We start from the raw sequence: 27,845 nt of genomic DNA on the forward strand, positions 1-27,845 counted from the left end.
GTTTTTTTAAAAATCTGAAACAAAATTACTTAGTACTGCTCAGCAGTAGACTGTATATAAAACTCATAGGCATGTTTATTTACTATCTTATTAATTTCCTAGGGCTTCTGTAATGAAGTGCCACAAACTGTGTGGTTTGCAACAGCAGAAATATACTGTCTCAGGTTCTGGAGGCAAGAACTCAATAAAAATGGGGGAGAATCTGCCCCATGCCTCTCTCCGTGGCATCAGTGACAGCTGGCAATCCTTTCTTTGGTTTATAGAGGTACCATTGCAACCTCTGTCTCCTTCGCATGATGTTTTCCCTGTATGCTTCTCTCCTCTCTTCTTGTAAAGATACCAGTCATACCATATCAGGGCCCGCCCACCCGGATGATCTCATCTTAACTTGATTACATCTGTAAAGACCCTGTTTTGGGGGCACCTGGGTGGCTCAGTCAGTTAAGCATCTGCCTTCAACTCAGGTCATAATCCTGCATCAGGCTCTCCGCTCAGTAAGGAGCCTGCTTCTCCTTCTCCCTCTGCTAGCCACTCTGCCTACTTGTGCTCTCTCTCTCTCTCTCTCTCTCTCTGTGACAAATGAGTAAATATAAAATGTTAAAAAAAAAAAAATGAGGTCACGTCCAAAGTACTGGGAATTAGGACTTCAACATGTTTTTAGGGGACACATAGCCATAACAACTATGAGTCGTATTTTTTAATTAAAAATCTAGATTTCTACTTCTCTTGAAAAAAATCAGATCTTCAAAGAGACCATCTGCCTTCCCCAATGGATCAATTCCCTGTCCCTAGCTGTTATCTTTCCCTTCCTGTGGGGCCTGTGCTCTCTAGTTTGCCACACTCCCCACTGATCGCTAATGCTTCCATGGCCAAGTTTCATCTTTAGTACTGAACATGAATTATGACAGCATCAGAATGCCAGAATTCTTATACTCAGCCCTCTTTATCTACTACATTATCTCTCTGGCCCTGATGATTTATGACTTTTTAACTCCTGTTACGAAAAAAAATCAGCTCTACTGATAGAGACAAAAGTTTACTAAATTCATTTCATTGTATAGTCTTTCTTTAAGACTCACAATAACATTTAATACCAAAAATAATTTATTCATGACAAATTGTTTCTGAATGACTTATTTAAGGAGTTTGGAATATGATCAGGTATAGCCCAGGAGAAATGAAAAGATGGTGTCAAAGGAGAAAATAAAGTCACTAATCACTTTTCAACAAAAGTAGCTGAAACGATGCTGGCAGTAATTAAAAGGAAGAGACATAGAAAATGAATTGTATTATGTGACCCACCCATGGGCAAGATAAAAAGATGTGTTCAGAAAAAAAGATTTTAATACGAATTAGAGTCCAAACAGTCAACTTTTAAGAAATACACAAAGAGAATTTATAAGTGAACAGAGAAAAACCCCTGAGGGGACTCATGAAATGAGGGTAAAATGTTAATTCTTTCTCAAAATTGTTGTTTTATTTATTACATAATAGAAAGTAGTAACTAAACTCCATATTCAAGGACAATGGACTTAATTAAAGGGAGTAACAGTAGATCTTCAGACCTAAATAGATGTGACTCTCTGTCCCTTGGTCGTTACATTTTGTGCTTAAGACTCATTTCATTGTTATTTTTCACTTATTCCACCAAATCCAAACCTACTTCTCCTTGTGGATTCCCTGAATTAAAAACAACCCTGTTTTCTGATCCTCTGAGCCAAAACATCCCTTCATGCCTCATCCTTTACCCTCAACCACATTCAGTCAGGGACCTGGTCCTGTCATTTTTTACCTTTTAAGTATATTGGGAGAAATCTCTCTCCTTTTCTCTGTCCTCACTGGTCCCACCTTCATGAGGCCCTCTCTACCACACACCTTTTACAAAACTCAACTAGGAATAATCAGGTGACTACATTAAAGTAACATAGGGCCTCATCGCTGTCCACATGGACTATTGTGCTTCCCGGAAATGGGTCTCCCTATCACATGCCTCCCCTAATGCGCTTTTTCCCACACCCGCCCTGTGGCCATCCACACTTCCCTGTCCTATATAAAAATTCCCTCAACTCAAATGCATTTACTACCTCCCTTTTCACCTCCTGGTACTCATCCCTCAACTCCAGCTCACTTGCTCTGTGGGGTCTTCCTGGTTGAGTTAGTGTCCTTTCTTCTGTGCTTTTCTTGTGCCTGTTTACCCGGTGTACTTGCTCCTCCAGCCGGCACCCAGGGGTCAGCTGTCTCCACTGCCTGGGAGCTTCTGAGTCATGCAAAATCTGGGGCTCCACCCCAGACCTGCTGAGTCACAATCTACGTTTGTTTGGTTTTTTTTTTTTTTAAAGATTTTATTATTTATTTGACAGAGAGAGAGATCACAAGTAGGCAGAGAGGCAGGCAGAGAGAGAGAGGAGGAAGCAGACTCCCCACCAAGCGGAGAGCCAGATGTGGGGCTCGATCCCAGGACCCTGGGATCATGACCTGAGCCGAAGGCAGAGGATTTAACCCACTGAGCCACCCAGGCGCCCCCACAATCTATGTTTTAAGGGCATCTCCAGCTGATTCTTATACACACACAAGTCTGAGCTCTGTGGCTACTGGTATGATTCGAGGTTTGGAGTTCGGGCTCTTATATTGAATTCTTAGCTCCTCTAGATGAGAGCCACACATTTCGTTTTTGTATCCGCTAACAAAGTGACACTGTCTGCTGAGCACTTGCAGTATATGAAGGTGGGAAGAAGAAAATGGGAACAGATGGTTTAGTGGTCACCCAAGCAGTAGGGGCAAAACCAGGACTCCCTGGCACTTATGTATCAGATCCTTTCTACCGCCCATGCTGTGCCACTTAAAACATCTTTCTTCTCTATTCTAAACCTAGGAGATGTGGGAGGACACGCTCACAGTCACAAGGCTATTGTAAGTGGCAAAGAGGACTCCAGGACACAAGTTTTTCTCTTGTCACTTAGTTGAGGATCTTTACACTGTGTCATTTGGCCTCTATCTGTCAGAAGAACAAATGTGGAACACATTCATTGAACTTCTGTTCTCACAAGTCAAGTTTCAAAGAGCATTTGCCATAATGAATAAAAATATATCTGTATTTCTCCCGTGTGCTTCGATTCAGGCAGTCCTGGGTTACAGTCCAGTAAGTCAAGTTCAGGGAACATCATGTTTATCTGAGAGTGAAAAGAGAAGCCCGAACTAAAAAACACACAGACAAAAAAAGTAAGAAATAATTATAAACGTGGATATAATTAGTTGCAACTTTGATTTTTTTTTTCTTACCTGGAGCAATAATTTGTAGCTTGTAACACGAAGCATATTTTTACAGTACATTTTAACATGCATATAATGGTTTCAAGCTTCCGTTTTGAATGAGACATATTTATACTCCAAATGCCACATTTACTTATGTATTTCCAGTGTGTCTGAATATTTTGGGAAGGAAACAAATAGGATGATTATGTAATTGCCACCAATATGTTTTGCGTTGCTTTGTTTCGCTTTTGAAATAACAACCGTATTACACCATAAGTGGCCGATTCAGTAAGGAAGGCAACAAATTATTTGTTGCATGTGCTGTATGTGCCAGGCACTGTCACAGGCTCTGCCCTCAGAATTCTGCCTCCATAAATTTTGTGGACTAAGGAGGGGAGCTAGCCAAAGAAACAAGCAGTTGCAATGAGTCTATGAAGGCAGGTGAAAACACAGTTAACTTCAGGGCATCTAGGCAGGAGCACCTGGTCCAAGCTCAGGAAACCAGAAAAGCCTTTGCAAAGGAGATGACCACGAAGCTAAGTCCCAAAGAAGAATGGAATTTCATCAGGCAAATTCTGCGGGCTGGGACTTTCCAGACAGAAGGATAGCTGCATATGCAATGGCCCTGATCCAAGAGAAAGAATGAAAAAAAGGTTGGAGATAGCTGTAAGTAGTCCAGTATGGCTAAAGCAGAGTATTACTGGTGCAAGGGAGGGAATGGTTTGTGGAGTGATGAGGGTTAATGTCAGACAGGAAAGCAAGGGCAAGATCATGAGAGGAGCTGAATGCCATGCAAGGAATTTGGATGTCATTCTAAATAAGAGTGATATGTAATGCTTTCCTCATGCTTATATGGGTACCATATTGCTCTAAACTTATCTCACTTAGTGTTCACAGCTGGTGACTTTATAGGTAATGAAACAGGCCCAAAGACTAAAAGTACGTTACAAAAGTTGCACAGGTGGGCAGTAATAGAGCTAATAAAGACAATGGGATGGGGCATGATGTAATATTTGTTTTGTGAAGATCATTCTGGCTCAAGTATGAAGATAGAAATTGAGAAGACATTTCAGTAACCCACATAAACTAAGCTGAAGACCTGAGCTAAGCTGAGTCAGTTGGGAAAGAAAGAAATAGATAAGTAGAGAGATGATCAGGGGCTATGGTAGGACTCAGTGATAGGTCAGTAAGATGTGAGAACAAGTATGTGACCAAATGGGCTTCTCCAGATAGGGCATGAGTACCAGATTTTAGGTCATATACAATCAAATATGCATTTCCCATGACCATATTTGTAATTGAAATGACTAAAATAAATATTAACTAATCTCTGGTGACACATAAATTAATTTGAATCATGGCATAATTTAAATGAAGAAATCGAAAGACCTAGGTTTCACTTTATAAAAAATACTCTATCATCTAACTATGATGTCACTTCATTCTTCTGTTACTTATAGGACAGCTCTCTGTCTCTCCGTCTTTTATTTTCCTGCCAATTCTAATTCCCCAGCTGAAGAACCTCATCTACGACTGTGTTCTCTCGATGTTGACAGAAACTCAAAATTCAGGTAATTCTGCTGCAAGTTTCAGTCCATTCTTGATAACTCAGATTCCAAGGTGTGATATCCTCTCTGATCCATTTTTCTGATTATCCTGCTTTGTATACTTGGGCTTTGCTCCCTACAGTGCCTGACATTCGCGTATCTTTGAATCCTGGCCTCTCAGGCTCAGGATCCCTGTTACCAGCTGTGAAACCTATCTATTAGCTCATTAACTAACTCATATTTCATGGTCTCTTCTCTTCTGCAATTTTTTGTAAAATGGTCATTTTTGTGATAAAACTAACATCTTTCAAACACCGTGTTGCTTTCAAATCTTCCCCGTAATCTGTAATAAATTGCCAACTAATTAGTATTCTTTAGCTGTGTCCAATGGTCTAGTTCATCTTTGAAAAGACATGTTTGAACTTCTAGAACTTTTGTCACTTATTTTGGTGATGTGCCTGTCCTTTTTCCCTTGGCTGTAGAGCCAAGCTTTGAACTCTCGTTCAATATTGTATCTCCACCTCCTTATCTTTATGACAATTATCTTTTTGTATTCATATTTCAGGTCTTCACCTAACTAATAGTCCCGCTTGTGCTTTTGGTTCTGATCTTCCAAATTCTGTCCAGTTACATTAGGGCCAATGTTCAGAGCCAATGTAATGAACAGCCATTAATCTCCCTTTTAGATTAAATTATTATTGGAACAGCCAAAATTAGGGGAGTACCATAGCCATATTTTAAAGATAATCTGTAAATAAAAGGAAAGGTGAGGGATGAACATTTTATATTGATTAAAGGACAGAGGAACACAAATTGCATTTATAAAAACTTTAAACATAAAAACAGAGTACGATGCCTTCATCGAGGCAAGAATAAAGCAGCAGCTAACATGTTCTTTGTTTTCATTTATCTCCCTGTATAAATAATATCTGTTATTTATTTCTCTGATGTAAATAACAAGGATATAGCAAATCAAAGCAAGGTTTGAATAATACAGGATCAGGGCAAAATGATTGGTTAACAGGAACAAAATATCCTGGATTTGGAATGCATTGTAAGTGCAGAAGGAGTAACAAAAGAAAAGCAAATTATCTGTTGAAGATAAAAATTACCAGGAGAGATTAAAAAGTAAAACTAAATTAGAATGATTAAAATGCTACCATCGGGTGCCTGGGTGGCTCAGTTAGCTGGTCGATTGATTTCGGCTCAGGTCATAATCCCAGAGTCCCAGGATCTAGTCCCACAACGGGCTCCCAGCTCCATGGGGAGTCTGCTTCTCCCTCTAACCTTCTCCCCTCTCATGCTCTCTCATTATTTCTCTCTCTCAAATAAATAAATAAAATCTTTAAAAAAAAATGCTACCATCTTTCTGTCTTTATCATCAACATTTCAGAAATCATTCCATTGGCGGATTTTTGTTGTTTATCCTACATCTGATTTCACAGTTCACTTGAGGGGTCAGCAAACTACAGCCCATGGGCCCATCAGCTAAGAATGCTTTCATATTTTCATAGGGTTGAAAAAAATCACAAGAATAACTTTTCATGACACAGAAACATTACATGGAATTTAAGATTCAGGGACCAATAAAGTCTTCTTGGAAAATAACCACGTTATTTGTCTCTTATTGTCTGTGGCTGCTTTTGTGCTCGAACAGCAGGTCTGAGTGATGGTCACAGAGACCATATGGCTGGGAAATACTGAAGGACTTCCTCTCTGGCCATGTACAGCAAAAGTTTGCCAGTCCCTGATTTCATGACTCAAATAAGTCTCTCTTATTTGATAAGAAAATTTTAACCAACATAGTTTGTAAGTATTCATTCCTAAACCAATGGACATTATATAATGCTATAATTTGGAAGTGAATAAAATAAGCCATTTCCTATACAGATAATCATGTTACTTAATTACCGGTCATAAAAAAATTTAAAAACAAAAATAGTAATTTAAACAAAAAAATAAAAAATTACCAGTCATTTAAAAACAGGGTTTTTTTTATGGCATATATAACAGTTGAACAATCTAGAAAAGTTATCTAAAATATTTTATTGCTTGTTTATTGACTCCTATTTACTTCTCTGGAAAATTCTTTATAAGGAAAACAGGTTGATTCAGACATATAATGAGAAATAAAAATACTTAGAAATCCCAAAAAAGAACAGAGAATAGTGACAAGTGGATAAAGGAAACTATGTAAAATGTCATTTTTACAACATATAAAAATATCTCTTCAGCAATTAATAGGACCCAAAAAAAGGATATGTATTTTTGGAACAAGTTTACCATGCTAAATTGAACTTGACCCCTGATATGTGAAGGCCATTGAAACAATTCCCTCAACAAATCTATTATATTTATCTAGATCATCAGTGCACTCAATAACTTCATTTAGCTTTTTAAAAAAATAAGAGCTTTTAAAATAAACAAGAGCTTTAGTTTTTGTTTACATATTCATAAATTTGGGGATTAAGACAACGATAGTATATACATCACAAGTAAACACATGGATAAGAAATTATCAGAAGGCAGGTCATGTCTATATTAACCAACAGATTTTTTTAAGTTTAGGCAGAATAAACTGATAAGCTGATTCAATTTGATAAACTAAATTTGGGACACTAGTAAAATAAATTAATAAAATTATATAAGAATGAATGAGAGGTTTAAAAACTATTATTCCAAGAAGTTAAATGTTCTATCATTCATGTGTTTAATGTATTTATTTTGGAAAGAATATGTGTTTATTCAGCCTGTATCCATCATAGCCAGTGGTGTGGCTAAGCACATAGGCTGTGGAAGGTAAAGATTTGAGTTAAAACCTCAACCCCATCTCTAGCTGGCCAGATGTACTTAGACAATGCAACTTCCTTGGTTTCTGTCCTCAGTTTCTCTCCCTAGAAAGTAGATACAATAATATGTTCATGTCATAAAGTTGACTAATATGTTATTTCATTGTTATCATTTTATGCCAGGCCCTTTGTGAAGAATTTTTACGTCGTACAAGCATGAACATTTACCGTCTTTTTTTATTTTTCCTTCCATCAGCTTATTAAGCAGATCCTTATTCCAGGTCTCCTTAGCTGTAATTTTTTTTTAAATAATCTTGGTGCATTATGAGAAAACTAAAATGTTTCAAACAACTCTGTCACTTATGAAATCTACCCATCATCCATCCATATTAACTCTTCAACCAACCAGTAATCTTTAGTTTGTATGTATGTGATAAATGATAAAAATACAACCACCATTGACTGCCACAATATGGGAATTTAGGGTAGCTGGTCAAAAGCAACTTCTGGATACATATTCCTGCTCTGTGAACTTTCCCTGTAATCACAGAGCCAGTCCCACAGCAAGATTGTGGGAGCCAGTCCTATTGTAAGCTTCGCTGAATGAGGTCCTGTTTTGGTCTGGTGTTGGCTTGAGGAGATTGGAGCACACCCAGTGGTCACATCCAGGACCTCGCTGGGAATTTCCTTTAACACAGGCATGACTCAGGTTGGGTGAATAAAACCAAACATACCTAAGAATGGGAATTTTATGTTGCTGGTTGAATTGCCATTTCTGAATGCCTATTCAATTGTCTGACTTCTCTGTCATACCACTGTTGGGAAGTTTGGATCCATCCTATAGCAAACCACATAGCAAATGATGCAACATTTTGGCAAATCATCTCTTTGTTCAGAAGGCATACATGTTTCTCTGAATTTATTAGACCTAGGTTGAAAGTGTTGTGCTGTTCACTAATAGGCGGGCTGGGGGAACCACTGCAAGTGAAATCTATCCGGGAGATTTGGTCTTGGTTTGGTTTGATTTGGTTTGGGCTGCCAAAAGATCCATCCAGGGGGACTCCTTATAAGTTTGAGAAACTCCTTAATAGATATACTGTAGAAGAGGAAGCTGGACAACTCTGGAATGCTGTCATCTTTTCCTCCAAAGAATACTTGTGATCTTCCCCCAAAGGGGAGAGAGAAGATTCTGTATTGTCTTGAAAAGGTTGGATCATCCTCAGAGGTGACATTGAGGCCACTGAAGGAATGACTCAGATGAGGTGAATTAAATGGAAAGTCCCCAAATTTCCTCATAGAGAACCTTGGAACCAAATCTTTCATGAAAAGATTTCTGTACCAAGAACCCACGCTCTCTTGGGAAGGGTGTTTCCTGAGTTTGCCATTCTCCAGGCTATAGGCTATCTCTAGACAGTTAAGCTGTGTTGGAGTTCAGAAAACAAAATGACACTATGTCTAAAAAATCCCCACATTTCTACATACGCAATGGAAAATTAGATGTATAACCATTGAATTTAACCAACTTCGGTCAATAATCTTTCATACACACGCATGAAAACAATCCATTGTAACTTCAAAAGTTAGCCAGTTTGTTTCACCAAGAGTGTCTTTAATAGTATAAAACTAGCGCAATGGATACTGCCAAGTCCTAGGCATACGGCTCCACCATGTGGATGAGCCTCTGCAAATAATACTGACAATAGTTTTTTTAAAAAAGAAGTTAGTTATAATGAAAATTAGCAATCATAGGTCAAACCCTCATATTATGTATGAGGAAGAGAACTAGAGAAGTTAAATTATTTACCCAGTTATGTGCCACTATCAAAGCTAGACTTGGGGACTCTTATTATAAAAGAAATTGCTTGAATTAATTTTACTTTACTGTTAGTTCACTCATCCTTTTTAATTATTAAGTAATTAGATAATCATGTTCAGTGGGTATTTGCTTTATTTTTGACTGCCCACAATCCAAACCCCTTTCCTATTTGGTTAGGAGTTCTGTTTGTAAACATGGTGAGGCAAACCCCCATTTCCCTCGAAGGAACTGGAAGAGCATTCATCCCCTCTTCTTACCCCAAGCGTGATGCAGGCGTGTCACTTAGGTGTGACTGGCAGAAAGGTCTGTGTAGAAATTTCAGATATGGAGGAAGTAACTGAATCAGAGGTAGGTAAGGGCTATTCTGGAGGCAACAGAGCAGTTAAGTCACCGTGATAGCGGCTGTTCTTATCAACCTGGTCGGCACAGATCTGATGGCAGCACTGCTGTGGCAATGTCCCCTCCACGCTGATCATGAGATATGAGCTTCCCTACATTCTGTACTTCCTAGTGCCTAATTCAGACCCACTTTCTGAGCTTGGTTCTTCAGCCCTCCCATGGACTATCTAAGCCACCCTGTATTCTTTCACTGGAGGTCTTTTCTGCTTAGTGGACCCGGAGTCAGTTTTTCTTGTGCAACTAGGACCCCAGATTAAAAGAAGTTGTTACCAGTAGTGAGTGGTAGCACAGAACCTCAGTGAAATTGGCAAAACCCAGCTTTCATCTGGCCTGGTTGAGGGTGAAGGAATTTAAAATCCTAGTCATTTTAGGAATGGAATTTTGATCTGCCTGATCCTAGTATGCAGAAGTGAAATATCAGTTAAATTATTTTCTGTGATCACTGGGAAAGAAATCCTGCTACCCTGTGGCATCGTGCTGTGTGTTCACCAAGAGAGCCCACGCGTGAGTGCTCCAGTTGCCAGTCCTAGTCCCTGAGTCAGTCCAGTCTAGGCACCAGGTATGGACTCTAGCCCATAGCTGCTGAGTCATCACCAGGCTTTAAGACTCCTCGCTGAGGCAGCAGACATCACAGAGCAGGAAGGGCCATCTCCAATGGCCCACAGAATTCCTAATCTGCAGAATTCATGATCATAATAAAATAATTGTTCCAAGGTGCTATGTTGGGTGAAATTTTTGTGCCACAAAGATAACCAGAACAGGAATCTACACCCATTTCAATGACAAATGGACTAGTTGGATGGCAAGGTAGTTGGAAAAGCAGGATTGGAGGGTTGTGGAGGGAGTTTAGGGAAAGATTACGCTGAATGGATCTGATCTCTCAGAATGAGCCTAGAATGTGAGTATATTTCTCGGGAAGTTATATGTTCACCAAAAGGGCTGTAGTGTAGATAAGATGACCCACTCAGTAGATACCTATCAACCTCCTTTCTCAGCAAGCCCAGTGGATTCATGACCAGGTGTCCATTGTGGAGGGAATGAATATTATGTATAGCAATGGCCATCTGGCTACAGCCTTGATGAATACTCCATTTTCTATTATCGGTAACTGATCATGAACTCTTGAAAAGCATGATATCTAGTGGACCAAAGGAGTATTTGGTGTTAGTTTGTCTGTGTGCGATACTACCCTATTATCTCTTGGACAATGCAGAGTCGGGAACAGCAGTTTTTCCTTATTGCAGTTGATTATTTAGTTTGGGTTTGTTTTGTTTCCCTGGTCATTTTTCTTTGTCATTACATGAGCCATAGATTAATTGGTTGCCTTATACAAGGCCATGGTATTCCAAGCAAAAGGCTTCAGTTTAAAGGAACAATTTTGTTAAAGAAACAAAGCAAAGGGTTAATGTTCAAGGAATTCATTGGTATTATTGCATGCCCCATTACTCAGAAGGAATGAATCCTTGAAGATTTAGATGTGTTTTATCCAAGAGTCAACACCTCGGGAGTCTGATGTTCTATGGGGTGTGGTTTGTGTTCTGAACAAATGACTGTCACGTGGACTTCTTTTTCCCCTTGGCCAGAATACACAAGTCTGGAATCCTAGGGTTCAAAATTGTGATGGAGGCTCTTAGGATTATACTTACTCTCTCTTTTGTCACTTGTTTGCTTTCTGTCCTTTTGATTTTGGATTCTAATAGCACCATGAGAATAGGGGTTCCACTGATCTGGAAGCTAAGGCTGAACCTAATTAATTTGGTTCTTCATGCCCTATGTAAGCAAGTAAAAGCAAAAATCGAAAGAGAAAAGATGGTTACTGTTGTCACTGTGTTACTGTGTTTGCTTATTCCCCTGAAGGGAAAGTAGAGTTACTGCTACTCTTGTGGGTAGGAAGAAAATGTCCCTGTACAGCTGCCTTATTTAAGCAAGGCCACCAAGGGCTCGTATCCCTCACCATACTGGGTCAAGAATCATGACCCACTGAGTTTCAAGATGAAGGCAAAGGAGAGTGTAGCAGAGTAGGGGAGTCATAAAATTCAGTTAATCTCTCAGCTGCAACACAGAAGAAACACTCAGTCCCCCTATTCCCTTTTTACTGAATCATGTTGCTTTGTTTTTGCTATTTGCAACCAAGAATTCTGACTAGACACAGTCTCCTAATTTGTTGTTGATTCATTTTCTGGAAAATGATACAAAAGGCCATAGATCAATGTAAGTTTATAACTATTGGAGTAATATAAATTTGTATCTATTTTAATTATATTACTTACAGGAATTATTGCTCTGAGTAAATAGACATAAAAATTTCAAAATAGAGTTTATTTGACTTAAATGTTTCATCAGGTAGTTTTTTAGGCCCCAAAGAGTTTATCATTTTTGGATTTTATAGTTGTGGAGATTGTACCTGGGAAGTTATTGGTTTTAGATAATATTTTTATAACTAAAAATATTTATTTCTCAACTTCACATAAAATTTTTCCGGTGCTCCTCATAAGAGTGACATTTCAACTAGTCTCTATCATGAAATTGAACTGCTTTCCTAAATATTCTTGATAGTAAAGTAATCGAGTCTAGAAATAGAGCATTATTACTTTAGTATATTAAATTAAGTACCTTATTATTGGGAGCAAAAATGTCAGATTTTAACTCTAAGCATTTTTCATATTGGAGAGACTAAAAATCACTGTGATATTTAATATATTAAAATATCAAAATTATTTTGGATTTTAAAAAATGATAACCAACTATGGGATGGAAATAAGCATCTTACAAATGTTAGAATTATTTGCTACAGGACAGTAAAATAAATTCCTGAAGGATGCAAATTTTGGATCATACAATGAGAATAATATAACATTTGAGGTTGTTGGAACCTTTCAAAATAAATTGGTAGTTATGTCAGAATATTATTTCAGTATTTAAGAGTAATTTATCACAGAAAAATATTCAATTAAGATCCCAAAATGATTTACCACAGACATTTTAAGCAGATCCAAACATTTCCACGTAAATTAAACATGATATAATTTGAGTGTTACATTGAGCAATGCACCACTGTTGATTCATGTGGAAATCACAGAAGTTTCACTGATCACTGTCCTTTCAGTGTGTGCTAATGGAGATGCCATAGCCGTTTTCATGAGGGTCATGCTATAAATCAACCTTGATATACTGACTGAGGTAGAGTTGTCAAAATGTCATAGCAGATTCATATTGTTTAAACTTAATTTATGAACAAGTACTATTAGGACTACTTCAAATAAAGCCATATATTTAAATAAGTCACTTTTCCATGCTAGCTCTTTGTGTTTATCAACAAAAATTACTGTCTGTTAAAAAGGGACACTTTTTTTTTTTTAAAGATTTTATTTATTTATTTGACAGAGAGAAATCACAAGTAGGCAGAGAGGCAGGCAGAGAGAGAGGAGGAAGCAGGCTCCCTGCTGAGCAGAAAGCCCGATGTGGGGCTCGAACCCAGGACCTGGGATCATGACCTGAGCCGAAGGCAGCGGCTTAACCCACTGAGCCACCCAGGCGCCCCAAAAGGGACACTTTTTAATGGTTATTTTCTATTTCAGCATAAACAAAATTAAGGCAATGGGCTGTTTCATAATTCTGGTCTTTTGCATTTCCCAATAATCACAAAAATTATTTATCCCTATTTATTTATTTATTTACATCCACATATGTACCAAAAACAATTTGGGGGAGATTACTGAGTTTTTTTTTTTCATTAGAAAGATTTAGAGAAAAATTAAAAATTAAAAATAAATAAATAAAAAGCCTTGGACTAAAAAAAAAGATTTAGAAATTTTCTAAATTAGTGTTTTTAAACATGGTAAGGGAAAATTAAGAATAGAAAAGTTAAATGGAACCAGGAGTGAGGTTAATATCTAAAAAACATACACTTGCTAGTGATGAGCCACAAATTTGGCTCCAAGCTCTCCAGCAGCCAGATATTCCTTAAATAGCTTGGGGCTGTCTTCCTACAGAAGCCAACAACCAGTCTGAACGACCTTGAGGTTACTCAGCCTTGCTTAGTATGGTATAAGAAGATTGCAAGTAGACTGCGCTTTACACAATAGGTTTGTTACTGAGAAACTGGACAAAAACGGAAACTTTGCACATGGATCATGCTAGAAATGTAATAGTGGAAGGATCCTAAAGAGTTCCTTTTAAAGAAAATCTGCAAATGATTCCTTGTGTACTATGGTACAAATACACCTACTTCTCATGCATTTGGAATGTTCAAGATTGTCTACGGCCATACCACCCTGAACGCGCCCGATCTCGTCTGGAATGTTCAAGATTGGATTTTCTGAAATCAGTGTATAATATTCTAGGACTGTCCTTTTATCTCATTATCATGGTAGTAGAAATATTCAATAGATGTGCTGAATTTTTCTGTGATTTTGCCATTATGACAAAACCTCTAACTTTTGTTTTGTCATATTCTGTTGTGTTGGTCATGTTTCATTGCCCTGCTCAAGTTTCTGAGGGCACAGGGAAGCCTCCACATTTAAATTTTTGTGTGCAATACACAAATATTTGAAAATATAAATACACATATCTATAGTCATATTCAGAGATGCCCCTAGTTAGTGTCTACCCTGTTATTGTCTACCAAACTCTAAATACAGAACCAGGCATCACTCAAAATATCTTTATCTTTTAAAAAATTTTGTTTGTACTAAAATGTGTCTCCTGATTCTGGAAATGAAAACAATTAGATTTAGCAGAGACTTCATATTTAAAAGGGGCCTTATAGATAAGTTATATTTCCCATTTAGAAGGTGAAGAGCACAGGATGAAGAGAGGATGAAATTTCTTGTCCCATTGTGTCCCAGGACTGCGCACTGAGCCCAACACATAGTAGGTTCTCAGTGAGTCCTGTCCAAGAAGGCTGAGTGCTGGTCTTCCATGATGACACTGCTCCAGGAACGATCCGCAAGCTTCAGTTAAGCAACAGAAGTGCATGGACACGTCATCTATGAAAGCAGAGAAATCGCCCTATGGTGTTACATTCCCATTTAAGAAGCATAACTTTCTGTACGAATACGTGGTGGTTTCACATGCTAAAAGATCTAAGTCAAAAAGTAAAGTCATATTAGTGTCCTTGCCTATAATCAAGACTCATGACAAATAAAAAGCCCCATTTAAACTAACATTTATGAAGTTGAAAAGTGCTTTAGGGCAATGATCCTCTTGGGGAAAAAAAAAATGTTTCCGGTGTGGATGACTCAGAAAATAAATCACTAGCAACGCAAAATGAGGGCATAATCACTGCAGACAGACTAAATCTGTAGATGTCTAGCTAGTTTACTCCAACATGAATGAAAAATAGATATACTAATCAGCCATACAACAAACTATAATAACCTAAGTGACAGAAACTATCTTAATAGCAGGTGAAAAAGAGCCTTTAATTTCCTCACAAGGCATCTATTTGTATGGAATAAATGTAAAGAAATCAAAAGCATTTCCTCTGTTTGCAACAGAGAATTGAAATAAGAAAATAAGATAGGAATAATTGGATATTCTTAGTGACAGATCATTATCATTTAGTTCTTCTGACAAATTATTTAACCAAATATAGTGCTATTTAAGACCTAAAGCTGTCCACTACCAACAATGAAAATATAGCCAGTCAGTCAGTGTATCCTTTGAAAGAGACATAAAACAGATTGAGAGTGAATAAAAGGATATTAGAGAATCAACTATGCATAGCAAAGAGAAATGAATGGTAAAATAGTCTTAAGATAGAAAGTAAAGGAAAAAAAATGAAAAGGTACTAAAAAAGGAGCACTCTTGTATTTTATCTTATTTTTTATTTATTTATTTGAGAGTGAGTGAGAGAGAGCACAAGCAGGGAAAGTGGCAGAAGGAGGGGGAGAAGCAGGCTCCCCACTGAGCAGGGAGCCTGGCCAACATGGGGCCATTGATCATAGGACCCTGGGATTATGACCTGAGCCAAAGGCAGACAGTTAACCCTCTGAACCACCCAGGCGCCTATGGGAAGCACCTTTGCAAAAGGAAAGAGGAAAGGAGCCCTATCTATATTTGCTGTAGTTTGCTAAGGTGTGTGTGGGGGCAGGGCAGGGGGGAGGAAGGGAGGAAGGAGAAAGAGGAAAGAAGGAAAGATGAATATAATTTTTTGAAGTGAAATCTTACTGCCAATTGAAGACCCTACTCCAGAAGTTCTCAATCTCTTTTCTCTGCTAGACAGGCCATTTCTTATATATAATTTATAAACATAATAGCTCTCTTTGAAGGCAAGAAGTTTAGTTTTTGATGTGTTTGATTATTTGGTTTCAGTCATTGGTTGTGGGAAGACGATTGATTGACCTGCTCTTCTGATGACAAAGAAACCTCTTCATCCATCTCAGCAATCTTATTTGTTAATTATTTTGTGAATCTCAAGCAACACTTAAATTCAAGAAGAAAAATCGCACAGTCCTTATTTCTATTTTTGCATCATTGCCTCCATTATTCACTGCTACCTTCATGTTTATTTACATCCTATGGTATAATCAAACTATACAGATCACTTAGTGCTCTGCTTTTCAGCTTTTTGTTTCCCTGTGTTATTATACAGTCCATGTTTATAATTATTTGAGGGAACAAAATATTCCAAGTGGATGTTCCATTTATCTGTTTGTCTGTTGTTGAACAATCAGTTTGCTCCTTAGGTTTTATTTATAATTAACACTGCATTTGAATTCTCTCTACTTTTATGGGTTTTTTTTTTCTTTTTAATTACTGCCTTCGGATAAATTCCCAGGAATAGGGGAAACTGTGCCAAATGGGATGAACATTTTACCGTACACTCCATAAATGTTGCCAAATTGGTTTTTTTTAACGAATATACTAGTTTCCACTTTCATCAGCAATATCTGAATGTATCAGTTTTACCTAAAAGTTGACAGGAGTTTTGCTTATCATTTGACCATACTTGTGCTTTGGGTGGCATTTCTTTTCTTTTTGCCCCACTATCTGAAAGGGATGAGTAGATGAACTTGGAGGGCATGGAGTTTTCATTCAGGTTGGAATGACTGAGGAAACCTGTTTACATTCAATAGACATTGTTACAGCCACGCAATGGAATATTACTCAGGAACAAATAAGGATAAAGAGAAGTGCTACATAGTGACATCAAAAACACATTCTGGAATTCAATTCAAAGGATAAGGAAGACTTAGAGGGTTTGGCTTGTCCACTTATGTTTCCAAATCCACACCATCTGAGAGACAACTGTGTATACTCAGCCTTGTTTTATGCCAAAGACTTTCTTGCAACACAGTCTGTTTCCAAGGGTAATACAAATCTATTTTTCTAAGAACATTGCTCGCTGCCTAACCATTTCTAGCTACCTACAAAGTTCAGAAGAAATGGATCGAATGTGAGGTCCTGTAATTCTGCTGGATGGACATAAGGGGCCAGTTGGGAACATTGCAAAATACTATCTAAAAGAATAGGACAGCTAATTCTTTTCTTGGTATTTTTCTATCTGGTCTTTTTCTGATTAATTGCAAAAAATGTGCTTTTTAGAATGTTTGACTTAAACTGTAATATTTACAAAAATACCTGCTCAATATTAAACTCTTCTGTATTTGTTTACAAGAGTGAACTCTGGAACTAGATTGATTGCATTCAAATGCCAACTTTGCCACTTAGCTGTGAGACTTTGCATGTTACTTCACCTGTTCTCTGATTCAGTTTGCCCACCTGTAAAATGGGGATAGTAATAGTAATAATAATACTACCACCTGTCTCATAGGACTGTTGTGAAGATTAAATGAGCTATGATGTCATCGTGTCTGGAACCACATAGTAAAGCATTCAATGAATTGTCTGCTATGTCATTATGTGAGAAACCGGATTTTCTGTACTACACAGACTCCAGAAGCCAATCACAATAACTTATTAGTGACCTTCATTTCCTCTCCTTGAATTGCCATTTTTCCATTTAAAATATAATGCATAGCAGAAATCCTAATAACACTAGCTGACATAATTGAAGGATTCTTATGTACCGTGCACATGCTTCGTACATATTATCTCATTAGTCATCTCAGTTACTCTTTGAAGCTGATGCTGGTTTTCAGATGCAGTGACAAATGCTTAGAGAAACTAAACAACTTAACCAAAGTCCAACTAATAAGTGGCAGAACTTGAACTTGAAAGCAATCCTGCTCATCAGAATATGTGTAGAAAAGGAGAGAAGATCCAAATATTGCTAGTGGTTTTCTCTGGATCATAAAATTAGGAGTGATGTTATAAAATGTCTCTACATTTATCTCTGTTTTATGTAATAAGGACATATTACTTTGATAATGTTATTTAAATCTCTTTCAAATTGTGTCGATATTAACATTTCTACTTCAAAATGAATAATAGTTACTTTATTGCTCGCTCCTTTGAACTAAAAAGTAGTCTATCTTTGAATCAGTCTTTTTATCCTTTGGACAAAGCAGTTCTATTACAGCTTTCTAAAAATGAATAGAGTGTTTTAGAATTTGAATTTCATCTACTTGTTCTTAGCACAAATGTAACATGCACAGATCCTTTAAAAATTCAAGTTAAAATCCAGCGTTCGTTTTAACTTGGCATCAGAAAGTCTCCTTGCTCTTCCCCTTTATGTCTCTAAGGGAAGTGCCCTCATGAGTTCACATGGGGATCAGCAACAGAGAAGAGAGGCCTAATGGAAGCAGAAATGGTCTAGTGACATTCAGAGGAGGCTGGTTTGTCCCTCAGTCACTTCCCAGAACTTAAACAGAATGGGGAAGAGGAAAGAAAAGCAGAGTGTGACAGACCAGATTCATGGTCAGCTAACATTTATTCTAGTCCCTACTAGATCCTAGGTGCTTTTACCAGTGTTATCCCATTCTGTTTCCCAAGACAGGAGTGAAGTAAGTATGATCAGTAAGTATGATCAGAGATTAAGCGGCTTACTTGAAACCATGCAGTTGGTAAGTAGCGGACAAGGGATTTGAAACCTGGTCTTGACCCTACTCTTTCCCTCTATATAATGCTGCCAACACATTCATCATTCGTAATGCCCAGAAGTTAAAAAAAAAAAAAAAGGCAGTTAATCTGTTAATTACTATTATATGTAAGTAAGTACCCATAAATCAGAATATTGTAACAAAAAAGAATTAGAAAAAAAAGAAGTATGGGTCTGTGTGCACATCAGCTCTGTAGCTCTGTACTTCCTTCGTTTTTGTTTTGTTTTGTTTTGTTTTGTTTTACATAAGAACATATTCTTTGATTGCATGTTTCAGTTCAGGATAGTGTTTACTAGACCTATGGTTCTTGCTATAAAGTACAAGGCAAATTTTCATTTAATGACTTATGGTAAGTAGGTCTCATTTATAAAAACAAATAGTTGGGCCCATAATATTACTGCAGCTAGAACCACAGTCCACAGACTTGCTAATTATCTTCTCCTCTGAGGTCTCTGGAAAGGTGAGGATAACCAATCCCGTGACCCATTTCTCTAAGGCTCTCATCATCTTTGACGTTTCTGTCAATTTATTATTCTATGTATCTGTCAACATGGAGATTACACAGAGAAGAGTGTGGACTTAGATTGCTTTCAGAACTTTATGAGGATAAGGACGTTTAAACAATGGAATATGTTACTGAAGCATGTTATGAAGATTTTTTTTTTTTCTAAGAGGCTGAGCTGTCATTTGCCTGGAATGGTTCAGGACAGCTCTGCCTGGAGGCAGGACTATGGACTCATTAACCTCCTAGCCCTGCAACTCTGTCAATCTCAATTCTCTCCACGGTTTCAATCAGATACAGCTGCCTCCAGTTTCATTCTGGTTGGTTTTCATGGGGCTGTGTGCTCTTGCAATTTTCTGTATTTCAGGGAAAAAAAGCATCTTCAATATGTGTCTGTAGCTGTGCATGAGGCAGTGTGCATGGTGTATCTTTCCTTACCAAAAGGCTCAGCATAAAACGTATTAATAGATGAGTGCACTGGTATATAGAAAAGCGCTGTGTGCCAAATATAGATGACTCTTATTATTTCTCTTTGCATATAGATGAATACACAGCTGTGGTGCTCTCAGGAGGCCTAGGAGTCGACTTGGTCTAAAGGAATGACTGTGCTATTTTTGCTCTTTCCCTCACATTATTTCTCAAGGCTTAAGGGAATTTAAATGTGACTTACTTGGCAATGACAAGTCTCTGTCCCCTCGGTGCCTTCCGAATGAGATCATTTACACAAGTCACTTCACCATAGCTCATTCTATTTCTTCATACAGAAACAATATCACTTAGATAGAATCTAGATTTCAAGAAAGACAGGTTCCCCCCCCCCCACCAAAAAAAATGGCTACTTTGAAACATACTACTATTAAATTCATAGTACTGGTATGATAATTCATTAAAATATATGTTTTCTAGAAGAGACAAGGATCATTCAATAGAACCTCAGTATTACTAATGAAACAGAGGCTCTGAGAAGTTAAGTGGTGTGGATAGGCTCTCTCAGTGAAATGATGGCATTGGGGAGACAGGGACCCAGCTCTCTGGTGTTCTGGCCCAGAACACAGACCTCACTGCCTTACTCAGGTTCCTTTGCTCTCCCTAATGAAATCAATTTTAGCAAAAGCAATAAAATCTCTCCTCCTGAAATGTTTGCAATCTTATCATGAAGTAGAATTTTGAAACGAATATATTTATTAATACACATATATGTTATTCCTTATGATTCTTAAAGAATTCTATTACTTGTGAAACAGTGAAATTTATCCCTTTGTGGAAACCTATTAAAATGGAGACAAGCGATAGTCAAGCCAAGCTTAAAATACACAATGAATACAAATTTGGAGGAAGTGGCCATTCAGTTGTTCTACTCTATAGAAGGAATAATAAAGGCCTTGGAGAGAAGTGGGGAAATGGTTAGAAGCAAATGCACTTTACAGAGTGGGCACTTAATGAATGTTTTCAAATTTAATAAGTGAATTCACTTAAAGGAACTTCTAAGTTTGTAAGCCATTTTTACAAGTGCTTTGAGAGATTCTGTGCATTCTTAATGTACATAGGTGTATTTATGGCAGAATATGTTTAAATGGAAATCAGGACAACTTTGAGCAAATTTAATCTAACCAAAATTTCCTTGATGTCTCTTTTGAATTTGAGGAAATTCTGCAATGTTTGTATCAAGATTGAATCTGGCCATTGTCATGGTACAGTGCTGTCAATCCTATTGGCTACCACTGTTTACATTCAACACTCGTAGGGAGATGGATCAATATTTCTAATGAGAGAGTACAAGAAAATATAAAACGATCTATTTCTCACTTAGGCAAACTAAAAAAAGAGTAGTTTACTGAATTTTTCATTCATTCTTTCAATAAATATTTGTATCTCATGCTTAATACAACAGGCAGTAAGGAAGAACAAGGATTCTGGACTCAGAGTACCTAGGTTCGTGTTCTGGTTTTCTATTTATTAGATATGTTATCTTGGAGAATTTGTTCCTTAGTTTTCTCATTTGTAAGATGGAGGTAATAAGCAATACATATTGTTATAGGTTAAGTGACTAATATCAATAAAGCATTTAGAAGAGCATAGGGAAAGGATAAATTAATGATAGCTGCTGTTGGTAATATTCTGCATTGTGGACTACAGAGGAAGGATTTATATAAATAGATTAGCTCTGTCCTCATGGAGAGAAAGGTTAGTAGGAGGGAAATAGTCATTAAATAACTAATTGAACAACTTTATAACTTTACACTTACATTAAGTGCTAAGGGCAATATAGTGTGAATAATAGAACACAGATGTAACATTTCTCTAAACAAGCCTTCATGTTTCATTTTCTTCTATTGCAACCAAGTGAAACCACACTTCACTTTGATATTCCACACCCTGGTGACTGAGTCTCAACATCTTTGATATTTCTAGGGTAAATCATACCCTTTCAAATTTTTTACATCAGAATTTTACATCAGGAACATTGTGTTGAACAGATGCCCTTGAAATAATGTATTTTCCCATTATTCTTCTCATTTCTTTATGACCACTTAGAGTTTTAAGAAAGCATTCCTAATTTCATGTTGCAACATTCCTTAAAGCAAAACTCTTCGTGATGCTCCAGAGACCTTCGTGCTGATCAAGACAAGTACTTCTGGGAAGAAATGAAAAGACCAACTGCCAGTGTTTGTTGAAGAGGAACTTAGTTGTTCCTCACATTCTGCAACAGATGGCATTGACAGCCTGATAGAGGAGGAGGAACCATACATTCCTGTTCACCCAACCACTGCGCGCTCACTCCACGACACCATGACAGAATTACATATTCTTTTCTTCTTCTTCTCATCCCTCTGCTCAGCCTTCTAGAAGTGAGCTGACTTGGATGATCTGCAAAACTATTAGCCAGATATCCCTTAAATGCACGTGGCATTTTGGCCCCTACTCAGATATCAAAAGATGTTTGAGGCAGATTTTAAATTCCTATTTAAATGAATGTCAGCTTGTTCCACAGACAGCTCATCTAGACAAGGATTTTAAAAAGAAAAGAAAGCTGTCAAAGCATCTTCAAGAAGTCAAGCTTATTTCTCTGATTTTCTTTTCTTAAAAAATAAAACAACACGATTCTCACTAATTAGGATTCCCCCAAATCAAGACTGGGCAAGGAGTAAGCCCAAAGTCCCAGAGTTACTAAAAATTATTCACGCTACCTTCAACATCTGTATTCATGACCTGTCTTATTTCTGACATAAGATACAGGGATGGTCTCTTCCAAGATACAGGGTTGGTCAAAATATTTTATTGCCTTTTTTTTTTTCTCCTTGCAACAACATGGATATTCCTTAGGATAGGTGAATAGGAAACTTTGGACTCACCCTCTAAAGTGGAAGACACAGATAACAAAAGTTCAGGCGGCCTACAATGCGGGGAGGTGCAGTCCAGGACGGCCCGGGTTATGGAGTGAAGTGTTAAAGCGATTCCGCGGTGTGGGGCTTGACTGCACTAAAAATAGGTAACCCTGAACTATCCTGCAGTTGAAGGACAAGATAAAAATAGGAAATAAACTTGAAAAATAATTGTATAAATAGAGTACTGGGATTAACAACTCAACCCACAGGATCGAATTCACTAATAAGATTTGTTATTTTTATTGGATGCAAAAGATCAGGGGCCATTTAGATATTTAAGGGAAATGTTGGTTATCAAAGTATTCTGAATTTAAAATGACTGACATTCAAACGGTGATAACTTACACTATTATTTGGAATAGGGTTTCTTTAACCTTTTTAGCCAGGATATCTCTTTATGTCATTTAATGATACTTGTCCCACTTTTCTAGAAACAACTATACAAAAAAGGAAACAAAGAAACTCGGATATTCTCTATCAGATGGATAGATGTAACTCGTCTTGCAGAGGGACCTCAAACCGAGCAGCGATTTGGAGTGCCGCAGCTTTGCTCTTGGGCTCAGTTTCCAGTAAATAGTCAGAATGGGGAAGAGCCGAACACAGGGAGGAGTTCAGTATTCATTTAGCTACTACAGAGGCAATATCAAACGGTTTAAGATTCTTCATATCTCCTTAAAAGACAATATTTAAAGTTTAAAGATTCTGTTTTAGAAAAATCTATCCTGGGGCGCCTGGGTGACTCAGGGGGTTAAAGCCTCTGCTTTCGACTCCGGTCACGGTCCCCGGGTCCTGGGATCGGGCCCCGAGTGGGGCTCTCTGCTCAGCGGGGCGCCTGCTTCCTCCTCTTTCTCTGCCTGCCTCTCTGCCTACTTGTGATCTCTGTCTGTCAGATAAATAAATAAAATCTTTAAAAAAAAAAATCTCTCCTGGGTTATTCACTCTTGGCCCTTATTTCAGCCCTCTCCTGGTTCTGCCTCTGTGTTTCCATCAAACATACTATTGGTTTTTAGCCCTGCCTCTCTTTCCTCCCTGTTCTCTTCCCATGCCCCACCCATAACTCTAGGGCCAGAACTCTCAGTTCATACTTGAGTTTTGGCAAAGGATCCTTAACTTGTGGATTTCTGCTTTTGTCCACTTCTGGCAGGTTAACTTAAATGTATAATTATGTCATTTTTCTGCCCAGAGAATGAACTTTAAATCTTAGCCTGGAATTCCAGATTTTCTAAACCTGCTACTCATTTTTAAAAGTAAGTAAATATACATTTGTTTTTATTTAACCACTTTATTAATTAATTTTAGCCCAGGGTCCACTGTCCAATTCATAGCATAGAATAATAAAATATTGCCAATAATTTACCATGTGCTCCTTGCTACCCTGACCCCTTCTTCTTCCCTCTCAGTGGTAACCATTGTTCTAATTTTGGTGTTTTTCATGCCTTACTTTTTAAAAGTTTTACCACATATATGTACATATAAATAATAAATCTTTGGGGTTCCTGGGTGGCTCAATCCATTGGGCATGCAGCTCTTGATCTCGGCTCTGGTCTTGATCTCAGGATTGTGAGTTCAAGCCCCAGGATGGGCTCCATGCTGGGCATGGAGCCTAATTAAAAACAAACAAACATATAAATAAACTTTAATTTTATAAAAAAGGTTACCATGCTATATATAGCCTTCTATGGCTAGCTTCAGTTTTTTGTTTTTTTATCTTAACATTTGGTTACTAAGATGCATCTGTGTTATTTCATGTGATTACAGTTAATTAATTTTCACTTTTGTATGATACTTTATATGACAAATATATCACATTTGGCTTTCGGGTTACTTTTTTTTTTTTAATTACCAAAGTGTGCAAAGTGTATTGCAGACATTCTTGAACATGTCTCCTGGAAAGCATTCCTGCTCGTCTCTGAGAGTGAAATTGTTGAGTTTTAGGTGTACCGATAAGGATCCTGTCAGGAACAAGATCAAATTGTGTAATTGAGGAAAGTTTAAGAAAAGACCTATTACAGGATGATGAAGTACACTAGGACGAGCAAGGGCTGGGAGCCATAACCATCTCTATCTCTGGAGAGGCACTGGGGAGGGGTGATTATTTGAGCCTCAAGGGGGCAGCTGCAGCTGTAGGAGAGGATTACCCAACAGAGGTTTTTAATTTTTTTCAATGAAACAACAGCTTGGCAGAGAGGGAGCTGATCTCACTAAAAACCTTGACCTCACTCTCTACCCTTCTCTCCAGCGTTTTGCCATGATCTCTCATTGGCTGAACCCAATGAGAAGCCAGAATGCAGGAGAACCCACTGACGAAGTCTACCAAGGTCAGCTTCTAAGAATACAGAGCAGGGTGGAGAAGGCTGGACACTGGATCTAGAGAGGTAAAAGGATATATGCAAATGTTAAACATTTACATAATTCCATCATATTTTCCAAAGTGTTTGTACCAGTGTACACTCCCAAATGGCAGTATAGAAGATATTCTGTTGATCATATCCTTTCTAAAACTTAGTATGGTTAAACTTCTGAATTTTTGTCGGTAGCTTCAAATGCTACCTCCTTGTGGTTTTGATGTATATTCCCTTGATTACTGATGAAGCTAAGCTGCTTTTCATGTTTATTAGCCAGACACATCAATTCTTCTGTAAAATTCCCATTCATGTATTGTGGAACTTAACAAGTTTATTCTAAAATTTAAATAGAAAAGCAAAGAGTCAAGAATGGCCAAGACATTTCTGAGGGAGAAGAAAAAGGAGGGACTTCTTTTCAGTATATGAAGACTCGTTACAAAGCTAAGGTATTGAAGAGAGCCATACTCAGGAATTGGTGTAAGAATACACATCTTGACCCACAAAGGAGAGAAAATGAGCTCCAAAGGAGACTCATTAATTAAGGGAACTTCAAAAATGGCAAAGATGATGTGTCAGGTCCCTGGAGAAGGGCATGGTTATTTAGCAAGTGGAGTTGAAAATATGAACTCTTCATATAGAAGACAAAAGAGAAAATAAATTGCTGTCTCACACCATGTAAAAAAAAATCAACTTTAAATGCATGCAGACTTTAATAACTTTACAGTTTACAGAAAAGATTCTAATGAATACCCTTTTCTGACCTTAAGGTAGGGAAGGATTTCTTAACTATGATACCAAAAAAAAAAAAAAAAAAAATCCTGACCATAAAAAAAGATAATTATTTACTCAATTACTTTAGTAAGATTCTTTTTTCATTAAAAACACAACTTAGGGGTACCTGGGTGGCTCAGTGGGTTAAGCCTCTGCCTTTGGCTCAGGTCATAATCTCAGGGTCCTGGGATCAAGCCCGGCATTGAGCTCTCTGCTCTGCAGGGAGCCTGCTTCCCTCTCTCTCTCTCTCTCTGCCTGCCTCTATAACTACTTGTGATCTCTCTCTCTGTCAAATAAATAAATAAAATCTTTAAACACACACACACACACACACACACACACACACACACACACACAACTTAAAGAATAGGAAACGGGCTACCTCGGTGGCTCAGTCGGTTAAGGGGCTGACAATTGATTTTGTCTCAAGGCATGATCTCAGGGTCAGGAGATTGAGCCCCGAGTGAGGCTCCATGCTGGGTGTGGAGCCTGCTTAAGATTCCCTTTCTCCCTATCCTTTGGCCCCTCTCCACCCTTCTCTTTCCTCTAAGAAGAAGAAGAAAAATAGGAAACAATAAGCTACAAACGTGAAAAAGATATTTGCAATGCATAGCATGAAAAATGGCTAGTGTCAAGAATATATAAAGAATCCCCCCCCCAAAAAGGACATAGGACCCAGTAGAAAAATAGGCAACATAATTTTCTAGCACCCTTTTCTTTTATGACCATGTTTCATGAACTCTAGCTGGTTTATAATTCTTAGAGCACTGTAATTTTGTCTTAGTTATCTTTGTTTCCTTATCACTCTGCTCAGTGCCTGATAGAAAGAAAATGAGCATTCAACAAATGCTCATTGAATAAATGAACAAACTTGCCACTCTAGAATAATGTAAGTTCCATTAGTAAGACTCACCATATGCACAATCACTTTCAGGGTCTCTGCTCACATTTTCAGCTTGGACACTTTTGTTCCTGTATTTACATTACCAACTCCTGTCCATCTTAGGGAGTCTAGATCACCATCCCTCTTTACATCATAAAGCCTTCACTGCCTCTTCTGTCTACCAGATGTTCTTTTGGGACATCTCCTGCACTCGAATTGTATTACTCCATATTTCTACCTCTGGGCCACTTCTCTGAGATTCTAAACTCCTTGAGGACAAGGGCCACTCTCTTCTAAAGTATCCTTCACAGTTCTATGAGGTATTCGATTCATATTTAGTGAAGACATGTCACAACATCAAGTAGAAATTTACAGCCATCCTTCATGTATCAAAATGGTAGAAACACTGGTCACTTCATTTTGAATTTTCCTAGTTTCAGGCATTAGAGATCAGGTTACAAAGGCTAGGGATATACTCTATAAGAAATAGCTTGTTGGAAAGGAAAAACAATAACAGCAACACAAAAATTTGGTGATGATTGATTGTTCAAGCACAAATTTGTGACTGGAAACAGGCAGCAGAGCATAGTGGAAAAAAATTAGGGCCTTGGAGTCAGATATCTGTCTTTAACCTTAGCACCACCCGAGGTGAGGGCATGCCTTAGCTGCTCTAAGCTCGTGAGTAAAATGGGATGATAAAACTTACCTCAAAGATCACCCAGCGGATTAGTGGTGCATAGATGATACTTAACACATTTTATTTTCCTTACTTCTCTCCTCCCTCTTACAAATAATGCTATCTTCAATCAGATCTTGGAGTGTATGTTTTTTTAGTTAACACTTAACTGTCAAAACTTTTAAGAAACTTTGCTAACAGCAAGTTGTTCTTGTCAAATGAATGGTTGCATTACATCATCTCCCCTGACTTGGCTAAAATTCTTAATTAGTGAAAGGGAAACCAATGACCAAAAATTAAATCTCTCCCTCCCCACATTATATAGTGCAGCTGGTTGCTATAATAGGAGTATCTCAATAATGCATTTCCCAACTTTATTATTAATAATATAAAAAATACAGGAAAAGTCAAAATCATCTATAATTATAACCCATATACTTCCCACCTAGATTTAACAATTGTCCTAATAATTAT

At 37.7% G+C, this 27,845-nt stretch overlaps 1 long non-coding RNA gene across 1 annotated transcript in view; it reads left to right on the forward strand.

Annotated features, from left to right (window-relative positions):
- Positions 1 to 2,767: 2,767 nt before the first annotated feature.
- Positions 2,768 to 27,845, forward strand: part of LOC125095490 (uncharacterized) — a 31,644-nt gene continuing 6,566 nt past the window's right edge. Inside the window, exons 1-2 of the long non-coding RNA XR_007125914.1 lie at positions 2,768 to 3,918; positions 4,713 to 4,874. This is a non-coding gene — a long non-coding RNA (uncharacterized LOC125095490). The remainder of the gene's footprint in view (positions 3,919 to 4,712; positions 4,875 to 27,845) is intronic.

This window comes from Lutra lutra, chromosome 3 (genome assembly GCF_902655055.1).
Source record: "Lutra lutra chromosome 3, mLutLut1.2, whole genome shotgun sequence".
Taxonomy (NCBI): Eukaryota; Metazoa; Chordata; class Mammalia; order Carnivora; family Mustelidae; genus Lutra; species Lutra lutra.